Source organism: Lethenteron reissneri, unplaced genomic scaffold (assembly GCF_015708825.2).
Source record: "Lethenteron reissneri isolate LAM-NWPU_2019-01 unplaced genomic scaffold, ASM1570882v1 scaffold_1408, whole genome shotgun sequence".
NCBI classification, from domain to species: Eukaryota; Metazoa; Chordata; class Hyperoartia; order Petromyzontiformes; family Petromyzontidae; genus Lethenteron; species Lethenteron reissneri.
Genome location: NW_026891122.1, coordinates 58,523 through 79,677, shown reverse-complemented (window position 1 = coordinate 79,677; position 21,155 = coordinate 58,523). Strand labels below are relative to the sequence as shown.

General features: G+C 54.8%; 1 pseudogene; it reads left to right on the top strand.

Annotated features, from left to right (window-relative positions):
- Positions 1-2,274: 2,274 nt before the first annotated feature.
- Positions 2,275-12,803, top strand: LOC133362226 (endothelin receptor type B-like; annotated as a pseudogene).
- Positions 12,804-21,155: the final 8,352 nt, after the last annotated feature.

Here is a 21,155-nt window from a genome sequence, read left to right as displayed (position 1 = left end):
CTCCCTCATGCCCCCCCCCCTCACTTCCGGCTCATCATCCCCCCCCCTCACTTCCGGCTCATCCCCCCCCCCTCACTTCCGGCTCATCATCCCCCCCCCTCACTTCCGGCTCATCATCCCCCCCCCTCACTTCCGGCTCATCATCCCCCCCCCCTCACTTCCGGCTCATCATCCCCCCCCCCTCACTTCCGGCTCATCATCCCCCCCCCTCACTTCCGGCTCATCATCCCCCCCCCCTCACTTCCGGCTCATCATCCCCCCCCTCACTTCCGGCTCATCATCCCCCCCCCCCTCACTTCCGGCTCATCATCCCCCCCCCCTCCTGTTGGGGGCGGGGGTTCGCGTTGCACGGGGGGGGGGGGGGCTTCCCCCTCGGTCCACAAAGTCAGTCTGTCAATTAACTCCTCCACTTACGAACACCCCGACTTACAAACGCGCTTCAATGTAAATTCATGTTATTTATATTGACAACAAGTATAACCCGTAAAAACTAAGTTCTTCACTATAAATCCTTTATATGCGTGGCGGCTAGAGTCCTCTCGTCCTCTGGCTTGAGATGGCTGCCACCTATGGGTCAGATTGTCTGCAGTATTAAGCAATTGGTAATTAAATATTGAATTTGTTTTCCCTAAACAGTGTAAAAAACGAACATTAATTGTCTCGCACAACGAGTCTGTGTGCAAAATGTCAGCTCGATTGGATCACGGGAAGTGGGTTAAAAAACGACCGAAAGATTTGCACGGTCCTAAGCAAGCAAGCAAGTGAATTCTTTGGTTCTTTCGGTTAAGTCACGTCTAAAGATAAAATAATAAATTAAAATAAAAGCATATTACGACGTTTCGATTGCAACACAAGCAATCATCATCAGGCAAAAAAAGAAATAGCAACAAAAATCTAACTAGAAAACTGTAGACAGACACACGAGCAGTTTTCTAGTTAGATTTTTGTTGCTATTTCTTTTATACCTGATGATGATTGCTTGTGTTGCAATCGAAACGTCGTAATATGCTTTTATTTTAATTTATTATTTTATCTTTAGACGTGACTTAACCGAAAGAACCAAAGAATAATTCCTGCAGTCACGAAAGCTCCATAATTAAGATTCAAGCAAGTGAACTTAATATAAAGGATTTAAAAACACTCAAACTATTGTCCGTTTATTACACGCTTTTATTATTTAACAAACTCCGTCTGTTGTTGAATCCTCAGAGCAGCCGCGCCGAGGGGCGGGGGGGGGGCAGGAGGGGGAGGGGCGATGGGGGAAGGGGGGGGGCACGGGGGGGGGGGCGGGGGGGGGCAGGAGGGGGAGGGGCGATGGGGGAAGGGGGGGGGCACGGGGGGGGGGCGGGGGGGGGCAGGAGGGGGAGGGGCGATGGGGGAAGGGGGGGGGCACGGGGGGGGAGGGGGGGGGGCACGGGGAGGGGCGGGGGAAGGCAGGAGGGGGAGGGCGATGGGGGAAGGGGGGGGGCACGGGGAGGGGCGGGGGGGGGGCAGGAGGGGGAGGGGCGATGGGGGAAGGGGGGGGGCACGGGGGGGGAGGGGGGGGGGCACGGGGAGGGGCGGGGGAAGGCAGGAGGGGGAGGGGCGATGGGGGAAGGGGGGGGGCACGGGGAGGGGCGGGGGGGGGCAGGAGGGGGAGGGGCGATGGGGGAAGGGGGGGGGCACGGGGGGGGGGGCGGGGGGGGGGCAGGAGGGGGAGGGGCGATGGGGGAAGGGGGGGGGCACGGGGGGGGGCGGGGGGGGGCAGGAGGGGAGGGGCGATGGGGGAAGGGGGGGGGCACGGGGGGGGCAGGAGGGGGAGGGGCGATGGGGGAAGGGGGGGGGCACGGGGGGGGGGGCATCTGGGACAGTAACATTTAATTAAAGCGTGGGGGGGGGGGGTTTGATTTAAAGTTTTCGTGACTGCAGGGATTCATCTTCTTGGTTCTTTCGGTAAAGTCATCACGTACAAGGGAAATAATAAAAGAATAAAAATAAAACTTTACATTATAGTAATAAAATAAAAATAGAAAAAATAATTAAATAATAATAAAATACTTTTTTATTGTTGTCTTTTTATAATTTTTTTATTTCCCTTCTACGCGACTTCACCGAAAGAGCCAAGAAGATGAAAGCGTGGGGGGGGGGGGGTTTAATATTTCAAAAAAAAAAATTGTTCACCCGGAAGCTGCACGCCAAGTGAACTTTGCCCCGGGAGGATCAGCAGGAGGAACACGTGGACACGAGTTCACACCCAGCGCGACCACACACACGCACACCGCCACCTCGACCACGATGTCCACCCCTAGGAGGCTCACGTCCACCTTCTCCTGCCTCTCCCTGGCCACCCTGGTCGGCTTGGCCTCGGTACACGGCCAAGGAACCCCACCGTCACTTGCACCCTTAGAGCAGTCCCAGGGGACAGACGCCCAGACCATCGCCGTGACCAGTCCAGCGATGGCCTCGTCCTCTCCTCCTCCTCCTCCGTCTTCCTCCTCCTCCTCCTTCTCGGCGTCCCCACCGGGACCCAGAGCTGGCGGGAGGCCGCCCCCGTGCCTGGCGCAGAGCGGCGTGGGCCGCGTCTTCAAACGCGGCCGTGGCGAGCGTCGTCTTCCTCGTGGGGAGCGTCGGCAACTCGGCGCTGCTGCTCGTCGTCTACAGGAACAAGTCGATGATGCGCGACGGGACCAGCGTCCTCATCGCCAGCCTTGCTCTCGGAGACCTCTTCTACATCGTCGTAGACATGCCCGTCAACGTGTACAAGGTGAGGAGGGGGAGGGGGGAGGACGCGCGCACGTGGTGCGGTATCAATAACAACTCGAGTTCTTAGTCACGTGCTGCTACCACGTGATGATTATGCAATTCGTGACAATATTGTCGGGTGTGAGAGGGGGGGTGACGGCAATAATTTTGGCATTGAAGCCACCACGGGTTGCCTTACCCCAAACAAACAAGAATGTGGATCGTTGTTTTTAATGAATATTGATACAACTCTCATTCACAGTCCTCTGTCAACCCACTGTGAGAAGGTGTTGCCTGGATGAGGGCCCTCCCCATAGCGCGTCAGCCACGCGGCCTGCTTGACCACGCCTCGCCGTGCTGGCCAGGGACAGGTTGGGGCAGGACCAGTTCAGATGTCACTTGTCACTGATGTTGACCATCGCTGGGAATTGAACTCAACTCGCCGGTTCAATATTACTGTGCGGTAACCACTGCCGCCACTACTACCACTCCACCACGCACCTCGTGTGTGACTTGATAAGTAGCAAGCTTTAAAGCGTTGAATTATATAGACTGCTTCAACATTTCGTTTGCTTCCATATGGGTGATAAACAGATGGACAGAAAATCAGCAACAATTCCCTCTGATGTATCCAGAAAAGCCCCGAGGAGTTGCAAGACTCTGTAGAACGAGCATCCTGCTTGAGGATGTTTGGCCAATATGTGTAGCTTCTGCACGTGATGGATTCCAGAGACCACTTTGTGGACTGCCCATCTCCAGGGCGCCTCGCAGCCCCAGTGGGTTGGGAGTTTGACAAATCTCTGCGTGACCCACCAACCCTTGCCTCCAGAGCACTGCCCCACAGGCGAGCACCAGCGTGCCCCCCCCCCCCCCCCAGCTACAGCATGCGACGGATGTACAACCATCGTAGAGGTCGCGTGTTTTATATTTGCGCGATCTAATCCCAAAAACAATCCCCTTATGGATAATATTGGTCGCCAACGTCTACGTGTTGTGTGCTGTGTGTGTGTACCTGTGTGTGTGTGTGTACCTGTGTGTGTGGTGTGTGTACCTGTGTGTGTGTACCTGTGTGTGTGTGTACCTGTGTGTGTGTGTGTACCTGTGTGTGTGTACCTGTGTGTGTGTACCTGTGTGTGTGTGTACCTGTGTGTGTGTGTACGTGTGTGTGTGCACCTGTGTGTGTGTACCTGTGTGTGTGTGTGTACCTGTGTGTGTGTGTACCTGTGTGTGTGTACCTGTGTGTGTGTGTACCTGTGTGTGTGTACCTGTGTGTGTGTACCTGTGTGTGTGTGTACCTGTGTGTGTGTACCTGTGTGTGTGTACCTGTGTGTGTGTGTGTACCTGTGTGTGTACCTGTGTGTGTGTGTGTACCTGTGTGTGTGTACCTGTGTGTGTGTGTACCTGTGTGTGTGTGTGTACCTGTGTGTGTACCTGTGTGTGTGTGTACGTGTGTGTGTGTGTGTGTGTGCACCTGTGTGTGTGTACCTGTGTGTGTGTGTGTACCTGTGTGTGTGTGTACCTGTGGTGTGTACCTGTGTTGTGTGTGTGTACCTGTGTGTGTGTACCTGTGTGTGTACCTGTGTGTGTGTGTACCTGTGTGTGTGTACCTGTGTGTGTACCTGTGTGTGTGTACATGTGTGTGTGTACCTGTGTGTGTGTGTGTACCTGTGTGTGTGTGTACCTGTGTGTGTGTGTACCTGTGTGTGTGTGTACCTGTGTGTGTGTACCTGTGTGTGTGTACCTGTGTGTGTGTGTGTACCTGTGTGTGTGTACCTGTGTGTGTACCTGTGTGTGTGTGTACGTGTGTGTGTGTGTGTGCACCTGTGTGTGTGTACCTGTGTGTGTGTGTGTACCTGTGGTGTGTGTACTGTGTGTGTGTACCTGTGTGTTTGTGTGTGTACCTGTGTGTGTGTGTGTGTACCTGTGTGTACCTGTGTGTGTGTGTACCTGTGTGTGTGTACCTGTGTGTACCGGTGTGTGTACATGTGTGTGTGTACCTGTGTGTGTGTACCTGTGTGTGTGTGTACCTGTGTGTGTGTGTACCTGTGTGTGTGTGTACCTGTGTGTGTGTACCTGTCTGGTCTGTGTGTGTACCTGTGTGTGTGTGTGTACCTCTGTGTGTGTGTGTGTGTGTACCTGTGTGTGGTGTACCTGTGTGTGTGTGTACAACACGCTCGCGTGTCTGCAGCCGATTAGCACGCTCGGCTATGTGTGGCGTGAAAGCGGTTTAACATACGTACGTACACTTGGATACTATATACACGTAACTATATATAGACTGTCATGGTTTTTTTTCACTTTGTTGTTCTAACGTTCTGACCCCGTGCCCCTACTGGACATCTGTGAAAAAGAGCTTCATAGCTCATCGGATTCCTCCTCCAGTGTCAATACATATTCAGACTTTGTTATACAAAGAGAATATTCGCAAAAAGTTAATTGCTAATATCCAGTTGTTATTCACTAACTTAGGAATATTCTGGCCAAAGTAAAGTGTAAAAACTGTTGTTATATAACAAATAGAAATGCATAGATGAAACGACGATGCCTCAATTACAAAAAGAAATGTTTTACCCAGTGGCGGCTCCTGCAAAATCTCTCAGGGGGGGCAAATGTCTGGATGATTGATAAGGATAAGGTCCACCCATGCAATGGATAAATTAACAGCTTCAGCATGTAAAGGCAACTTCACTTCTTTAATATTAATGAAAAATAAAGTGACTCTTACAATACATCTTGTTTGTTTCTATACTCACTATTAAAACAAACCACTCAAGTTTATTTTATTAAAGATTCCACTAGGTGGCCACAAATTATATTGTTGGATGAAACGTGCTTGCGTATGATGACGTAAGCACGTATGATGACGTTAGCACGTATGATGACGTAAGCACGTATGATGACGTAAGCACGTTAGTGCGAGCCCTCCCGGAAGCCATAGAGAATGCATTGCAGCGCCCGCCGTTCGAAAAAAAACATCTTTGAATGTAAGTCTATGGGGCCACTCGGAGCGATTCTCAGCCGGAGTGAAATCGCCCAAAAAGAGGCGGTACTCCACAGAACGTGACATGACGCTGATTGGACTATATCCAGAGGCTGCAGTGACGGCTAGCGTGACTCTGTGGTTGAATGACATTGGTGGTGCGTCGCCCAATCGCCCTAATGAAGAAACCGCCCCTGGTTTTACCCCATGATGGTGAAGTCAACAGCGGTGTTGCGATGAGCAGACTCGCCACTGTCATGGGAATGTGGAATTGGCGCGTTGTTTACGTGACAAACCTTACTGGCTGTGTCGGGTGGTGGAGGGTTAGGACACAACATTTCTACTTACGTGACCTAACACAAAAAACCTTTGTTGTGATCATTAACTCGATTGACTTTTACCCCCCCCCCAAAAAAAAAGGCCTCTAAAAGTTCTGGAGACTTTTGTTGTTGAAGACGGAAGCTTGTGTTGCCTCCGAAACGTCGTGATTTCATTTATTTTTATTTTCTTTTTCACCTACGTGACTTTACCGAAAAACACCAAAGAGCATGGACCCTTGCAGTCACGAAAACTTCAAATCTAGAACTGTTGTTGTTGTTGTTGATTCTAGATTTGAAGCTTTCGTGACTGGCTGTGACGGTCCCACCTGATGACGGAGACTTGTGTTGCCTCCGAAACGTCGTGATTTTATTGTTTTATTTTTATTAATTTTTATTTCATTTTTTGCCTACATGGTGTCTTTACCGAAAGAACTAAGAGTATAGTTGTTGTTGATGTTTGGGAGGACCCCAATTCATTTCCTCAATTCATTTCCAGAGAAAACCTGCGGGGTGCGTGCGGTGCGTTCTTATCTTTCCAGCTGCACGCCGAGAGCTGGCCATTCGGTGCCACCGTGTGCAAGACGGTGCCCTTCGTGCAGAAGGCCTCTCTGGGCATCAGCGCGCTGAGCCTGTGCGTGCTCAGCGGAGACAGGTGAGGAGAGACCCGGCCGCTCGCTGTTCCCGTTCACGGCTCAAATCTCGGAAGCGCTCAAAGCGCTTGTTGGCGTGAACTTTGTCTGGAGAGGCGTGTTCCTGAAGACATCGTGCTCACCGCGGAGAACTGTCACGACACGATTCCCAACGTCTTGTCTCTTCTCACAATTCAAGTTCCTAGACTCAACCCACCCGCGCCTGCAACATGGCTTCATCCCAGAGGTCGCAATAGCCACACTCCCTCCCGCATGGCCTTGTGGGAGCCTCGGTTACCGATAAAGTAATTTTATTTAGTTGTTCTTCCAATTCCGTTCCGATGACGTACGTGTGCATGACATACGTGTGCATGACATACGTGTACGGAATCAGAAGAAAAATGTAAATGGGTTAACTACCTCGCCTGGTATACAGGAAGTCGTGGGTTTGATCTCGACCCCTGACGCCTGCTGCTGCTGTATATTTCCAGTTTGCATATTCTCCCCGTGGTCGTGTGTATTTTTCTCCGAGTCCTCTGGTTTTTCCCTCCAAATTAGACAAAAAACATGCGTTTGATTATAAATGCTATTTGGCTGCTGCTCTAAATGTCCCCACGTGATCAGCTACTTCGTTGAGCTGTCGTTTGTGGCCAGGTCGTATACAGCTGAGTGGGCCTTGCCTGGTAACATACAAATAGAATAGGAACAGTCGTAGTACATCTCCAGAGTTTACATTCCTCCTCCTCCCTCCCTCCTCCCTTCTGCTCCTTCTGTTATAAGCAGCAGGCTACAACAGTATTTTAGATAATTAAGTGACGGTGTCATTCCTTGGGTGTCACCCAGAACCTCATTTCTCACTGAATATTGTCCGACTTCCTGGTAGACTGTTGTAGATGGCACCAGCGCCGTCTAGCAGCCACAGACATAGCGATCTGTATGATGGATGTGGTGAGCCGCTGTGCGTACACATTGTTTCAGGTTGCCAAACCGGACGGACGCGGCCGAAACTAATCCCCGCTTCCCAAACATGCGGCACGTGTCAACGTGTTGATCCAGCTCGCTCCTGCGAGCGAGACCCGTCCCGCTCACTCGCGAGTTCTCGCCTCGACAAACCAACCAGCACCAACTTGGCCGCCCCCTCCTCTGCTTCAGGACCCGAAGCGATCGCCCGTTCCCGCTCACGGCCAACACCGGTGACGATTATTTGAACCGGTCCTGGGCCTTCCCTAGGTAGACCGGCCTCAAATGAGGACGTGGTGCGGTGTGTAAACATCGCCACCGGCGAGACAACAGCCTGTTACAGGCTACACGGGTGGGGGGGGGGGGGTCATTGCCTTTATCTTTGGTGGCTGTGCAGGTGTAGTCGGTGTAGTAGGTTTATTAAACGGTTCACTCAGCACAGGCCAATGATACAACACTCGCAGGGGTATCGTCCCCTTCACCCGTCTAACAGGGAGATCCCACAATCTATGTCACAGCTAGCCTACTCCCAGGTCCTCCACTCGAGAGCTAGGGGAGGCTAGTGATCCAGCTCTGGCCAAGCTGGGATCACGGCACCCTGAGTCACCAGACCGGCCACTTCACCCGTCTAACAGGGAGCTCCCACTGTCTCTAACCCGGCTAGCCTACTCCCAGGTCCTCCACTACAGGGCTAGGGGAGGCTAGCTGATCCAGCTCTGGCCAAGCTGGGATCACGGCACCCTGAGTCCCAGACCAGCTCTTACAAGAACATCGGCTCTGGGCTCTGGGGGCCACGCCACTGGCTTGCCCTGGTTGCTCCTTAGAAGCACGGCGAGCCAGGGGAGTCCCAGGGCCTATCTAGCCGGTCTTCTCTCTTCTCTGGTTTAAGCTAAACACTGAACCCCGAGCCCACCGGCTCACCGCCTTATATAGCAACTCCCCCCCAAGGGGTGGTGCCGTGGGGGATCACAGCGCCATTACAGCCCCCCAGGGCTAACCGATGCGGACGTGGATGTAAGCATCTTTCCGCGTGCAGGCACAAGCACCCCCGGTGTGTTTGTTCGCCCTCCCGTGACCCCTCTACGCAGGTACCGTGCGGTCGCGCACTGGGACCGCCTCCAGGGCGTGGGCCTCTCCCTGCTCACGGCGCTTAAAGTCCTGGCCATCTGGACGCTGTCGCTGGTGCTGGCGGTGCCTGAGCTCCTGGCCTTCGACACGCTGTCCTGGGAATACCGCAACCGGACGCTCGACACGTGCATGGTCATCCCGCAGACGAGCTTCGTGGAGGTGCGACACGGCGCGTCAAGAACGTGGCAACCACCGGCGTCGCCGTAACCGTGGGGGGGGGGGGGCGGGGTGGTTTCGCAAACTCCGGTCGGCACAAACGGGGATGTGAATCGTCACCGAATGTTTTTTGTCCGGGTTGCTGTACTCGTACCCGGCCGCACCAGGGTCGCAAATGGGTACCCGTACCCGTATCCAGTCGTACCCGTACCCAGCCGGGTATGGGTAGGGTACGGGTATCGGGTACCCGATTGCGACCTCTGGGATGAAGCCACGTTGCAGGCTCGGGTGGGTTGATTCTAGGAACTTGAATTGTGAGAAGAGACAAGACGTTGGGAAATGAGTGACAAACGGTTACTCACCAGTGACTCACGGCCTACCCGTACCCGGCCGCACCAGGGTACGGGTAGTCGGGTATCGGGTAGGGTACGGGTATCGGGTACCCGATTGCGACCTCTGACACACGGTCTGTCTTTCAGTCACTCACAGAGACAGGCAGCTAATTAGATACTCCACCAACCCTGTGCTCGGCTATCCCACGAGGAGATTTGTCGCCCCGCCTGACTCTGACGAAACCTCTTGTCTGGGCCCTCGCAGTTTTACGCCAAAGCCAAGGACTGGTGGCTGTTCGGCTTCTACTTCTGCATGCCGCTGGCCTGCGCGGCGGTCTTCTACACGCTCACGACCGTCGAGATGCTCGGGATGAAGAAGCGAAACCTTGGCAGCGCCATCGACGAGCACCTCAAGCAGGTGTCGAACCTCGGGACCTCCCTCCGGTACCGCCGGCCCCATCGGCTAGAGGCCGAACGGCTCCCCGTGGTTGTGCGGTTACGTAACCGATTTGCGGTGGCGGGCAGGAGGGGAGGGAGGGGTCCGTGACGTTCGCTCTCCGACTTTGTCACCGAACGATTCGTGAAACTGCGAGATGTTGATTCGACGGATGTTTGCGTGTGTTTGCGTGTGTATGTGCGTGTGTGTGTACGTGTGTGTGTGCGTGTGTGTGTGCGTGTGTATGTGCGTGTGTGTGTACGTGTGTGTGTGCGTGTGTGTGTGTGCGTACGTGTGTGTGTGCGTGTGTGTGTACGTGTGTGTGCGTGCGTGTGTGTGTGTGCGTGTGTGTGTACGTGTGTGTGTGCGTGTGTGTGTGTGCGTACGTGTGTGTGTGCGTGTGTGTGTGTGTGTACGTGCGTGTGTGCGTGCGTGTGTGTGTGTGTGCGTGTGTGTGTGCGTGTGTGTGTGCGTGCGCGTGTGTGCGTGCGTGTGTGTACACACAGCAACGGGAGGCAGGCAAGGCGGTGTTCTGCCTGGCGGTGGTGTTTGCGCTGTGCTGGCTGCCGCTGCATCTCAGCCGCATCCTCAAGAGAACCGTCTACGACGAGATGGACCCCAACCGCTGCGAGCTGCTCAGGTGGGGGGGGCACCCCCGAACCGTCCCCCCCCCCCCCTCTCTCCCTCTCTACTCGTGCCCTCCTCGTCCCATGGGAGAATGAAGAGTCAATTGTATCGTCTTCGCGTGAATCAGAGGTCGCAAACGGGTTTTGATTCCTTACCCGTACCCGTACCCGGCCGCACCAGGGTCGCAAACGGGTACCCGTACCCGTACCCTACCCGTACCCTACCCGTACCCGTACCCTACCCAGACCCTACCCGTACCCAGACCCTACCCGTACCCTACCCGTACCTTACCTGTACCCTACCCGTACCCTACCCGTACCCTACCCGTACCCTACCCGTACCCGGCCGGGTACGGGTAGGGTACGGGTATCGGGTACCCGATTGCGACCTCTGGGATGAAGCCACGTTGCAGGCGCGGGTGGGTTGATTCTAGGAACTTGAATTATGAGAAGAGACAAGTCGTTGGGAAATGAGTGACACACGGTGACTCACCAGTGACTCACGGTCTACCCGTACCCGTACCCGGCCGCACCAGGGTCGCAAACGGGTACCCGTACCCGGCCGGGTACGGGTAGCCGGGTATCGGGTAGGGTACGGGTATCGGGTACCCGGTTGCGACCTCTGGCGTGAATATCGCAGCAGCAGCAGCAGTGATAATACCAATCGCAACCACCACGCCCTGCGCGTGGAACTTCTTTGGCACCGTACGTAGCCGAGCGCACTCACCGCAGGTGCGGGGGAAGGACGACGAACTGAACGCGAAGTGTTCTTTGCGAAGAGGCGTCGTTCTCAATCTACTTTGCAAACGACGCCCTTGGCAATAGAATACACTCAGCGAGTGTCAAGAGTGGGGTTTGTTTTAGGAGCGTCCTGCTCTGTCATGTTTCACCAATGCCAATGCCCCCCACCCCCCCCACTCCATCCAGCCCCGCGTTTCCTCCAGGGCGTTGTTGTGAACGTCCGACGCACCCGCTACACCCCCCCCCCCCCCCCCCGGTGGCTTGCTTCTCACACGGCCCCCTTAACGCGAACAACGGCACGTGGCCGGTGAACGAGCGCAGCTGGATCGCGTCACGGATCGTGTCACGGATCGTGTCACGGATCGTGTCATGCGAGCGGCGTGGTAAACGAGGGGGGGTGGATGGGACCCCCCACAAAACATCGCAGCTCAACAGCGTGGGGAGGCGGGGGGGGGGGCGTCTCGCCGGACCGAGGACACTTTGCACTCATTAGCGTAGTTTGCTGTTGCGACGTTCTGTCGCGCCCCTACGGGACAGCTGCGGGGAGAGAGCTTCGTAGCTCATCGGATTCCTCCTCCAAGTCCAAATCAATATTGAGATTCTGATCCGATCGCGATCACCGCTTCACCGGCGTGTCGTTGTCACGCCGCTCGGAGCGTGGCTGTGTTCGTCACGGTTGGGCTACGGGTGCATTCTGTGCGTGGCCCCGATGCAATGTGAAGGTCTCCTGGCTCCTGATTCACAACGGGTGTGTCCTCTGCCGCCATCACCACCACCGCCCCCTGCAGCTTCCTGCTCGTGCTGAACTACATCGGCATGAACCTGGCGACCCTCAACTCGTGCGTCAACCCCGTCGCCCTCTACGTCGTCAGCGCAAAGTTCAGGAACCGCTTCAAGGTGCGTTTGGTGGCGTCGGCCACGTTTCTGTCGTCACGTTTAGATCATGGGGGGGGGTGCTTCTCAATCGCCGGCGCTCGGGAACCACGACAACAACAACAACATCAACAACAACAACAATCACCGCTGGTGCACAGGTCTGACGATCGCGTCGCACGTTCGCGTGACGAATTCCAACTGATACGGGTCTCGTGAATTGATGCGTATCTACTACGTGTTTGTATGCAAGTATGTATGTTTGCATGTGTGTACGTGAGTGGGTGTGTGTTAAGGGGAGCGGTGGTGTAGCGGTTAGTGTTAACCAGAGGTGCGGGGTAAGGACAACAAACTAAGCACAAAAAGCAGTTCTAAAGAAATGAGTTTGTCAACGTGGATAATTTAAAAGTGCGTAGCTCCAGTGGCTTCCTATTATCGGAAGAGCGTTGCAGACGGCCGCAGAAGCGCGTCTGAAAGCGCCGCGCGATGCGGTGATCCCCACCGCCGCCTGTGTTCGATGGCGAGCAGTCAGAAGCCACCGCTGCCGCTGCTGCTGCTGCTGCCGCCGCTGCTGCTGCTGCTGCTGTGAGGATGATGAGCGGAGTTGGCGCGATGGGTTGACGCTCACTTGACGAGATCGGCGAAGGTGTCGCGGTTCATGTGTGGCGAGCGCTTTGCGTGCGGCGAGAGCGAATTTGACGTCGCTCGTCGCAGTGCCGACCCTCCTCGCTCCAACTCTCTCTCCTCCTCCTCCTCCTCGTCGTCGCCGCCGTGCACAGTCCTGCCTGTGCTGCTGCTGGGCGACAAGCAGACGGCGCTCCAGCAGAAGGCCGTGGCGGCGCCGGGCAGCCCGCTCGGCCGCAGCAACTCCCGCTCCAGCAACAGGTTCATCGTCACTTGAGCTGAGCTGGCCCCCCCCCCCCCCCCCGCGGGATGTGGATGGAGGGGAGGTGGGAGAAGAGTTGCCGGGGGGGGGTGGGGCAACGGGGGCCGAAGTGAACTAGACAGCCGTGGCCACGTGGGCCAGGCGACCGGCTTGGCTGGAGGACGGTGAAAGCAAACGACGCGAGCGGCTTAGCGAGGCAATCGCGGTCGGTCGCGTGACGTGCGCTTGCACGGCTTGGTGCGACAGACAGCCAGAGAGAGGGAGCAGAGATGATGGGGGGGAGGTGTTTAAGCACTCGCTCGAGCGGAACGAGCGCGTGCCGCCATCTCGCCCAGCTGGGCTGCTTCTCCACGGCCTGGGGGGTCCCCCCTCGCTCGCTCACCCCCCTCCCTGTCTCCACCCCCCACCCCCCACCCCCCACCCGGGTCTCTCTTGCTTAGACGTCGACGTCGCAGCAACACGGCAGGGGGAGCGCTCGCTCGCCAACTGTTGATGCGACTTCATTTTATTTGTTGGCCTCCTTGATGCTTTCACTTGTCCAACTTTGGCTGTCCCTTGGCACGATCAAGCGCAGCGTACGGACGTTAACAGGATGTCGCTGGCTGGGTTCTGGCCGGCGCCGGTCTCTTTTGCAAAGTAGTCGAAAGAGCCGAAGAACCGGGGTAATGTTGCAGTGGTGGGACTTTACTTCCGTTAGCTACGTACATACAGTTGCAATCATACGTGTGTGTCACGTTTTTGTCATATAGCATCAATGGGCAGAGTTGCTTTCAAGAGGCACACAAAAAATATTGTACGTTCAAATAAACAACGTCTACGCAACATGTCTGTGAATACATGTAAATAGACATTTACTGATGGATGCGCCTGTGTGTGTGTGTTCAAACATGCCGCACACGTACACGTGAAGCAACAGCGGTGTTTTTAAATCCTTTATATTAAGTTCGCGTGCTTGCGTGCTTGCTTGCTTGCTTACGACCGTGCAAACCTTTCGGTCGTTTTTTAACCCACTTCCCGTGATCCAATCGAGCTGACATTTTGCACACAGACTCGTTGTGCGTGACAATTAATGTTCGTGAAATTTTTTTTCCAAAATTTTACACTGTTTAGGGAAAACAAATTAAATATTTAATTACCAATTGCTTAATACTGGCAGACAATCAGCTGACCCATAGGTGGCAGCCATCTCAAGCCAGAGGACGAGAGGACTCTAGCCGCCACGCATATAAAGGATTTATAGTGAAAACGTTTTTTAGGGTTAATTTTTTTAATATCGAGGTGTCGAGAGAGGGCCACACATGTGAAGGCTTACGCAGCGAGAAAGAGCGAAAGCATCGGGGTTAAGAAGAGAAGAGTGACAGAGTTAGAGAGATCGTGCAGGGGAGGAAGGGAAAACGACGTAGAACAAGAGACGGAAGAAGACAGAACAAAAGAGCTCATTCTCATGAGAGCAGATGAACAGATTATCTTAATAAGTATAACCCGTAAAAACAAAGTTTTTCACTCTAAATCCTTTATATGCGTGGCGGCTCGAGTCCTCTCGTCCTCTGGCTTGAGATGGCTGCCACCTATGGGTCAGAGATGATTGTCTGCCACCATTAAGCAATTGGTAATTAAATATTTAAAAGAAATTGCCTAAACAGTGTAAAAATGTAAAAAAAAAAATTCACGAAAATTGTCACGCACAACGAGTCTGTGTGCAAAATGTCAGCTCTATTGGATCACGGGAAGTGTGTTAAAAAACGACCGAAAGAGTTGCACGGTCGTAAGCAAGCAAGCAAGCGAACTTAATATAAAGGATTTAAAAAAGAGCTTATTCTCATGAGAGCAGATGAACAGATTATCTTAATAAGAAAGCAGTGGTTGTGTGTGTGCTGTGCGTGGTGGTGGTGGTGGGTGGTGGTTCCCCAGCTGTCCGCGTGAAAGCGAGAGAGATGAGGAGGGAGAGGGAGGGAGATGGGGCCACGGGACAGACAGACGGGCAGGTGGGGAAGCTTTCCGAGGGTCGATAAGTCACGTGACCTGACGGCTGGACGGGCTGTCACGTGACCCTCAAGCAAGAAACTCAGGTTCAGGCCTGTCCCTAATGTACACTTGCAATTACAAACATCAACACACAACAACAACAACAGTCATTCGCCACTAAGTGGCGGAGACGTCACCACGACGCTTGTGCCAGGCCAAGTGCACCTTGAGGCCACGTGAAGTGTCGAACGCCCGCTGGCAGGAGGTCACGGGGCAGACCCAGCAGGTGCCACGGGTCGATTGACTGAGACGAGTGGCTGATGCACCATCTGTGCCCCCTACTGTGCCAACTTGCTGTGCTTTAGCCACCCGGCGCTCCGCTCGTTGTGAGCGTCGCTCCTCCGCCCTCCGTTGTTGTTGGAGGGCGACTGCCTCCAACTGCCCAGTAGCGTCCTTCACGAGCCTCCTCCACTGAGGCCGATCTTGACACCGCTGGTACCAGTCATCGGCAAGTCCACTCAGCTCCACGTCCTCCTGTACCACATCACTCCATCTCTTCTCTAGCCCATGCCGCGCCCGTCTAGCCCCCTCGATCCGGCCGAACAAAAGCTGTTTAGGCATGCGGTGGCTGGGCATGCGGGCTACATGACCCAGCCAACGCAGCCTTGCCTGCCGGAGGAGCTCACTGATGGGACTTTGCCCAGATCTTTCAAGGACTTGTGAGCTCCTCACACAATCCAGCCTGGTTAAACCCAGGATGGATCGTAGGCAGGCCAGCCTAAATGTTTCCAACCGGCGAAGATGCTCCACTAGGGGGGTCCACGTTTCGCAAGCGTAGAGAAGGGAGGGAATGACCGTGGCTGAGAAGACCTGAAGCTTCGTGCGGAGCGACAGACCAGGTAGCTTCCACACAGCGTTACGCAACCGATGAAAAGATATTGCCGCTCGACTGATTCGGAGTGAGACCTCTGCTGATAAACTGGAGCCGGTCATAAGCACGCTGCCCAGGTATGGGAAACTCTCCACTCTCTCCACAACTGCCCCATCACCAATTGGGAGTTGTGGGGGTGGAGTGTCCGATGGTACAAAATACCCAGGCAGATGTTTCGTTTTGGTGGGGCTGATGGTAAGGCCCCACCTCTTAGTGGCACGCTCCAGTCTCAGCAGCAGCGTCTCCAACTCCTCTTCTGAATGAGCAGCTATTACCAAATCATCGGCATACATAACATGGTTGACCAATAGGGAGCCATCCCTTGATCGCACCCGGGCGTCGATCAGCCTCCCATTATATCTGTACCAAATGGAAATTCCCCCGGTACAGCTATGGAAGGCTTCACGAACTACGCGGTCAAAATAGATGTTAAATAATGTGGGAGCCAGAGGACATCCCTGTCGCACCCCAAGGTGTACAGGGAAAGGCTCCGACTCCCGGCCACGTAGTTTTACCCGGGCCCGCTCACCATCATGAAGGTCCTTAATGATCGTGAGCAGAGGGTCAGGGACTCCGAAAGCACGAAGAACAACCCAGAGCCCAGTCCTACTGATGGTATCATAGGCCTTGACCAGGTCAATAAAGCAGAGATGTAGGTCTTGTTGGAATTCCCTACACCTCTGCTGTAGCAGACGGACAGAAAATATGGCATCTGTGCAGGACCGCCCTTTCCTGAAACCGCATTGGGGCTCCGCAAGCCTCTCCTCAGCGTGCCTAGCAAGTAATCCTTGCCAGGACCTTACCCGGCACACTGAGGAGTGAGATGCCCCTGTAGTTGTTACAGTCGGTACGGTCCCCCTTCTTAAAGAGGGGGACCACCAGGGCATCCTTCCAGTCCTGCGGAACCCGTCCAGTGGTCCAGACTGTTGTTATGATGTCATATAGGGCAGTCTGTGCACAAACGCCACCCTCCCTCAGCATTTCGCTTGGGAGATCATCTCTGCCCGATGCCTTCCCTGGTCTCAGACTCCGGATCGCCCTCAGTACTTCCTCAACAGCTGGCACCTCAGCCAGCCACTCACAGGGGGTGACCTCTTCCAATATTTGAGGCACCGCAGCCTCAGCAGGGTTATCACCACTTTGTGCCATGATGTTTTCCTGGCTGAGAGAATTTCCCTCCCCCAGGACCTCACAGAAATGCTCAGCAAATCTGCAAACCTGTTCCTGGGGGTCGGAGATTGGATCACCGTTTTTTCCTCTAATGATGGTAATAGGTGTGGCGCTGCAGGTTACTTTTTTGATGGAGTTAAATAGTGATTTGTGATCACGGGCCACTGAGGCAGACTCCATCTCCTCAGCAACCCGCGACCACCACCCATCCTTACAGCGCCTTACGGCTCTCCGAACTTCCGAGCGAAGGCTGCGGTAAACCTCCTCATTCTCTGACGTGGGATGCTATAGGCGATGAGAGTGGGCCTGACGCTTTTTCCCAATTAACCTGAACACCTCCTCTGTCAGCCAGGGTTTCTGGGGAGGTCTGGACCGCGTACCCAAAGCAGCCATTGCAGCTGCATGAGTCACAGTCTTAAACCTCGCCCATTTCCCCTCGACATCAGGTGGAGTGGGGGACGATGCCAACCCCAGCTGCAAGCGATGATGAAATTCTCGCTTGCAACTTTCATCAGCTAACTGAGACCAGGCCACTTTTGGTTGGAATGGGATCCTGGGTGTACACCCACCACCGGAGTGGAAGAAAGGCAGGCGCATCTTACAGATGACTAGTCGATGGTCAGAGGACAGATCAGCTCCACGGTAGGTCCTGGTGTCAAGGACATGGGTTCGCATCCGCTGGTCCGTCACTATGTAGTCCAGCAGATGTTCTTGCTTGGACCCGGCATGTATCCATGATGTTGTGTGGATGCGCCGATGCCGGAAGAGCGTGTTGGTAATTACAAGCCCATGGGCTGCACAAAAATCTAGCAGCCTCCTACCGTTATTATTGAGCTGATCTGGCCCATGCCTTCCAATCACTCCAGACCAGGTACCAGCATCATGACCAACTCGGGCATTGAAGTCACCCAACAAGATGACTCTGTCCCGAGTGGCCACTTTAGCAAGCACCTGTGACAGGAGGTCATAGAAAGAGTCTGACTCATCGGCTTTGCCTGCATCCCTCCACGGATGTTCGTCTTCGGTGGGGGCATAAGTAACCACGACCACCACTCCTCGCCTCTGGTTGATGGGAAGGCGAGCCCAAAGTATCCTGGGACTTACAGCTTCCCACACCTCACCGCCACGCTCCCACGCCCCCTTCATTCTTTTGTTCAGAAGAAGAGCCACACCCTGTTGTTTGGCAGTCTCCTGCCCCGAGTAGAGGACTGTCCACCCCTCATGGTGGCAGGAGCCAGAACCGGTCCACCGGACCTCCTGAATGCCACAGAGATCCAGGCGGTACCGGTCCAGCTCCCGACAGAGGAGTGGCAGCCTCTCCTCCGCAGTGAGCGTTCGAACATTCCACGTGGCCATCCGCAATGGTTTTTTGTTGTTTCTGGAGGAGCCCCGAGGGTGAAAATTCAATCTCCTGGCTCCGCCAAATGGGGTTTGGCCAGGAGACGTCATAAAAGCCTGACCCCCCCGGGGCCTCCGGCACAAGCTTATTTGTTACAGGTTTATGTTTAATTCGTGGTTTAGTGGTGGTTAATTGAAGGTGGAGGGGTTACCAGCCCCTCACACCCGTCCAGAGCCCCCGTTTAGCCACTGTGGTGGTCACAGACGCCATGAGGGGAGAGGCCAATGGGCATTGGACTTCCCCCCACAGCACTGCCCACGACAGTGTTGCCCGTCCGGCACCGCGAGGAGGTAGGAGGTTGTTTTGCCGGACCTTACACACACACACATGGACACACACCCACGATAGTCTATTTCCATGTTATCTCAACGTAAATCGATTCCAATAGCTTAATCAACTATAAATCGATTCCCATGTTATCCCAATAGAAATCGACTCTATAAATCCACTACAAGAATCGATTCCTAATGTTATCCCATTAAGAATCGACGCAAGTGGAGTTAATCGAACCGGGAATCGAATTTCTCTGCACCACGTGACTTGAGAAACTGAAACACGTGGGTCCCAGGTGGGTGTCATGGCGGTGCGAGAACTCTTCTCGAGACTTGGCCTACTCTTCCTCTCCCTCCTCGTCACGTGCACACGCGGTGAGCACAGCCAGAGGTGGTCGATACATCGGGTACCAGGTTGTGGTGGACGTGGGGAGCGGTGGTGCAGTGGTTAGCGCACTGTGTGTGTGTGTGGGGAGTGGTGGCACAGTGGTTAGCGCACTGTGTGTGTGGGGGGAGCGGTGGTGCAGTGGTTAGCGCACTGTGTGTGTGTGTGTGTGGGGAGTGGTGGTACAGTGGTTAGCGCACTGTGTGTGTGGGGGGAGTGGTGGTACAGTGGTTAGCGCACTGTGTGTGTGGGGGTGGGAGTGGTGGTGCAGTGGTTAGCGCACTGTGTGTGTGTGTGGGGAGCGGTGGTGCAGTGGTTAGCGCACTGTGTGTGTGTGTGGGGAGTAGTGGTACAGTGGTTAGCGCAGTGTGTGTGTGTGGGGAGCGGTGGTGCAGTGGTTAGCGCAGTGTGTGTGTGAGTGGGGAGTGGTGGTGCAGTGGTTAGCGCACTTTGTGTGGGGAGTGGTGGTGCAGTGGTTAGCGCACTGTGTGTGTGAGTGGGGAGTGGTGGTGATGAGGAGGGAGAGGGAGGGAGATGGGGCCACGGGACAGACAGACGGGCAGGTGGGGAAGCTTTCCGAGGGTCGATAAGTCACGTGACCTGACGGCTGGACGGGCTGTCACGTGACCCTCAAGCAAGAAACTCAGGTTCAGGCCTGTCCCTAATGTACACTTGCAATTACAAACATCAACACACAACAACAACAACAGTCATTCGCCACTAAGTGGCGGAGACGTCACCACGACGCTTGTGCCAGGCCAAGTGCACCTTGAGGCCACGTGAAGTGTCGAACGCCCGCTGGCAGGAGGTCACGGGGCAGACCCAGCAGGTGCCACGGGTCGACTGACTGAGACGAGTGGCTGATGCACCATCTGTGCCCCCTACTGTGCCAACTTGCTGTGCTTTAGCCACCCGGCGCTCCGCTCGTTGTGAGCGTCGCTCCTCCGCCCTCCGTTGTTGTTGGAGGGCGACTGCCTCCAACTGCCCAGTAGCGTCCTTCACGAGCCTCCTCCACTGAGGCCGATCTTGACACCGCTGGTACCAGTCATCGGCAAGTCCACTCAGCTCCACGTCCTCCTGTACCACATCACTCCATCTCTTCTCTAGCCCATGCCGCGCCCGTCTAGCCCCCTCGATCCGGCCGAACAAAAGCTGTTTAGGCATGCGGTGGCTGGGCATGCGGGCTACATGACCCAGCCAACGCAGCCTTGCCTGCCGGAGGAGCTCACTGATGGGACTTTGCCCAGATCTTTCAAGGACTTGTGAGCTCCTCACACAATCCAGCCTGGTTAAACCCAGGATGGATCGTAGGCAGGCCAGCCTAAATGTTTCCAACCGGCGAAGATGCTCCACTAGGGGGGTCCACGTTTCGCAAGCGTAGAGAAGGGAGGGAATGACCGTGGCTGAGAAGACCTGAAGCTTCGTGCGGAGCGACAGACCAGGTAGCTTCCACACAGCGTTACGCAACCGATGAAAAGATATTGCCGCTCGACTGATTCGGAGTGAGACCTCTGCTGATAAACTGGAGCCGGTCATAAGCACGCTGCCCAGGTATGGGAAACTCTCCACTCTCTCCACAACTGCCCCATCACCAATTGGGAGTTGTGGGGGTGGAGTGTCCGATGGTACAAAATACCCAGGCAGATGTTTCGTTTTGGTGGGGCTGATGGTAAGGCCCCACCTCTTAGTGGCACGCTCCAGTCTCAGCAGCAGCGTCTCCAACTCCTCTTCTGAATGAGCAGCTATTACCAAATCATCGGCATACATAACATGGTTGACCAATAGGGAGCCATCCCTTGATCGCACCCGGGCGTCGATCAGCCTCCCATTATATCTGTACCAAATGGAAATTCCCCCGGTACAGCTATGGAAGGCTTCACGAACTACGCGGTCAAAATAGATGTTAAATAATGTGGGAGCCAGAGGACATCCCTGTCGCACCCCAAGGTGTACAGGGAAAGGCTCCGACTCCCGGCCACGTAGTTTTACCCGGGCCCGCTCACCATCATGAAGGTCCTTAATGATCGTGAGCAGAGGGTCAGGGACTCCGAAAGCACGAAGAACAACCCAGAGCCCAGTCCTACTGATGGTATCATAGGCCTTGACCAGGTCAATAAAGCAGAGATGTAGGTCTTGTTGGAATTCCCTACACCTCTGCTGTAGCAGACGGACAGAAAATATGGCATCTGTGCAGGACCGCCCTTTCCTGAAACCGCATTGGGGCTCCGCAAGCCTCTCCTCAGCG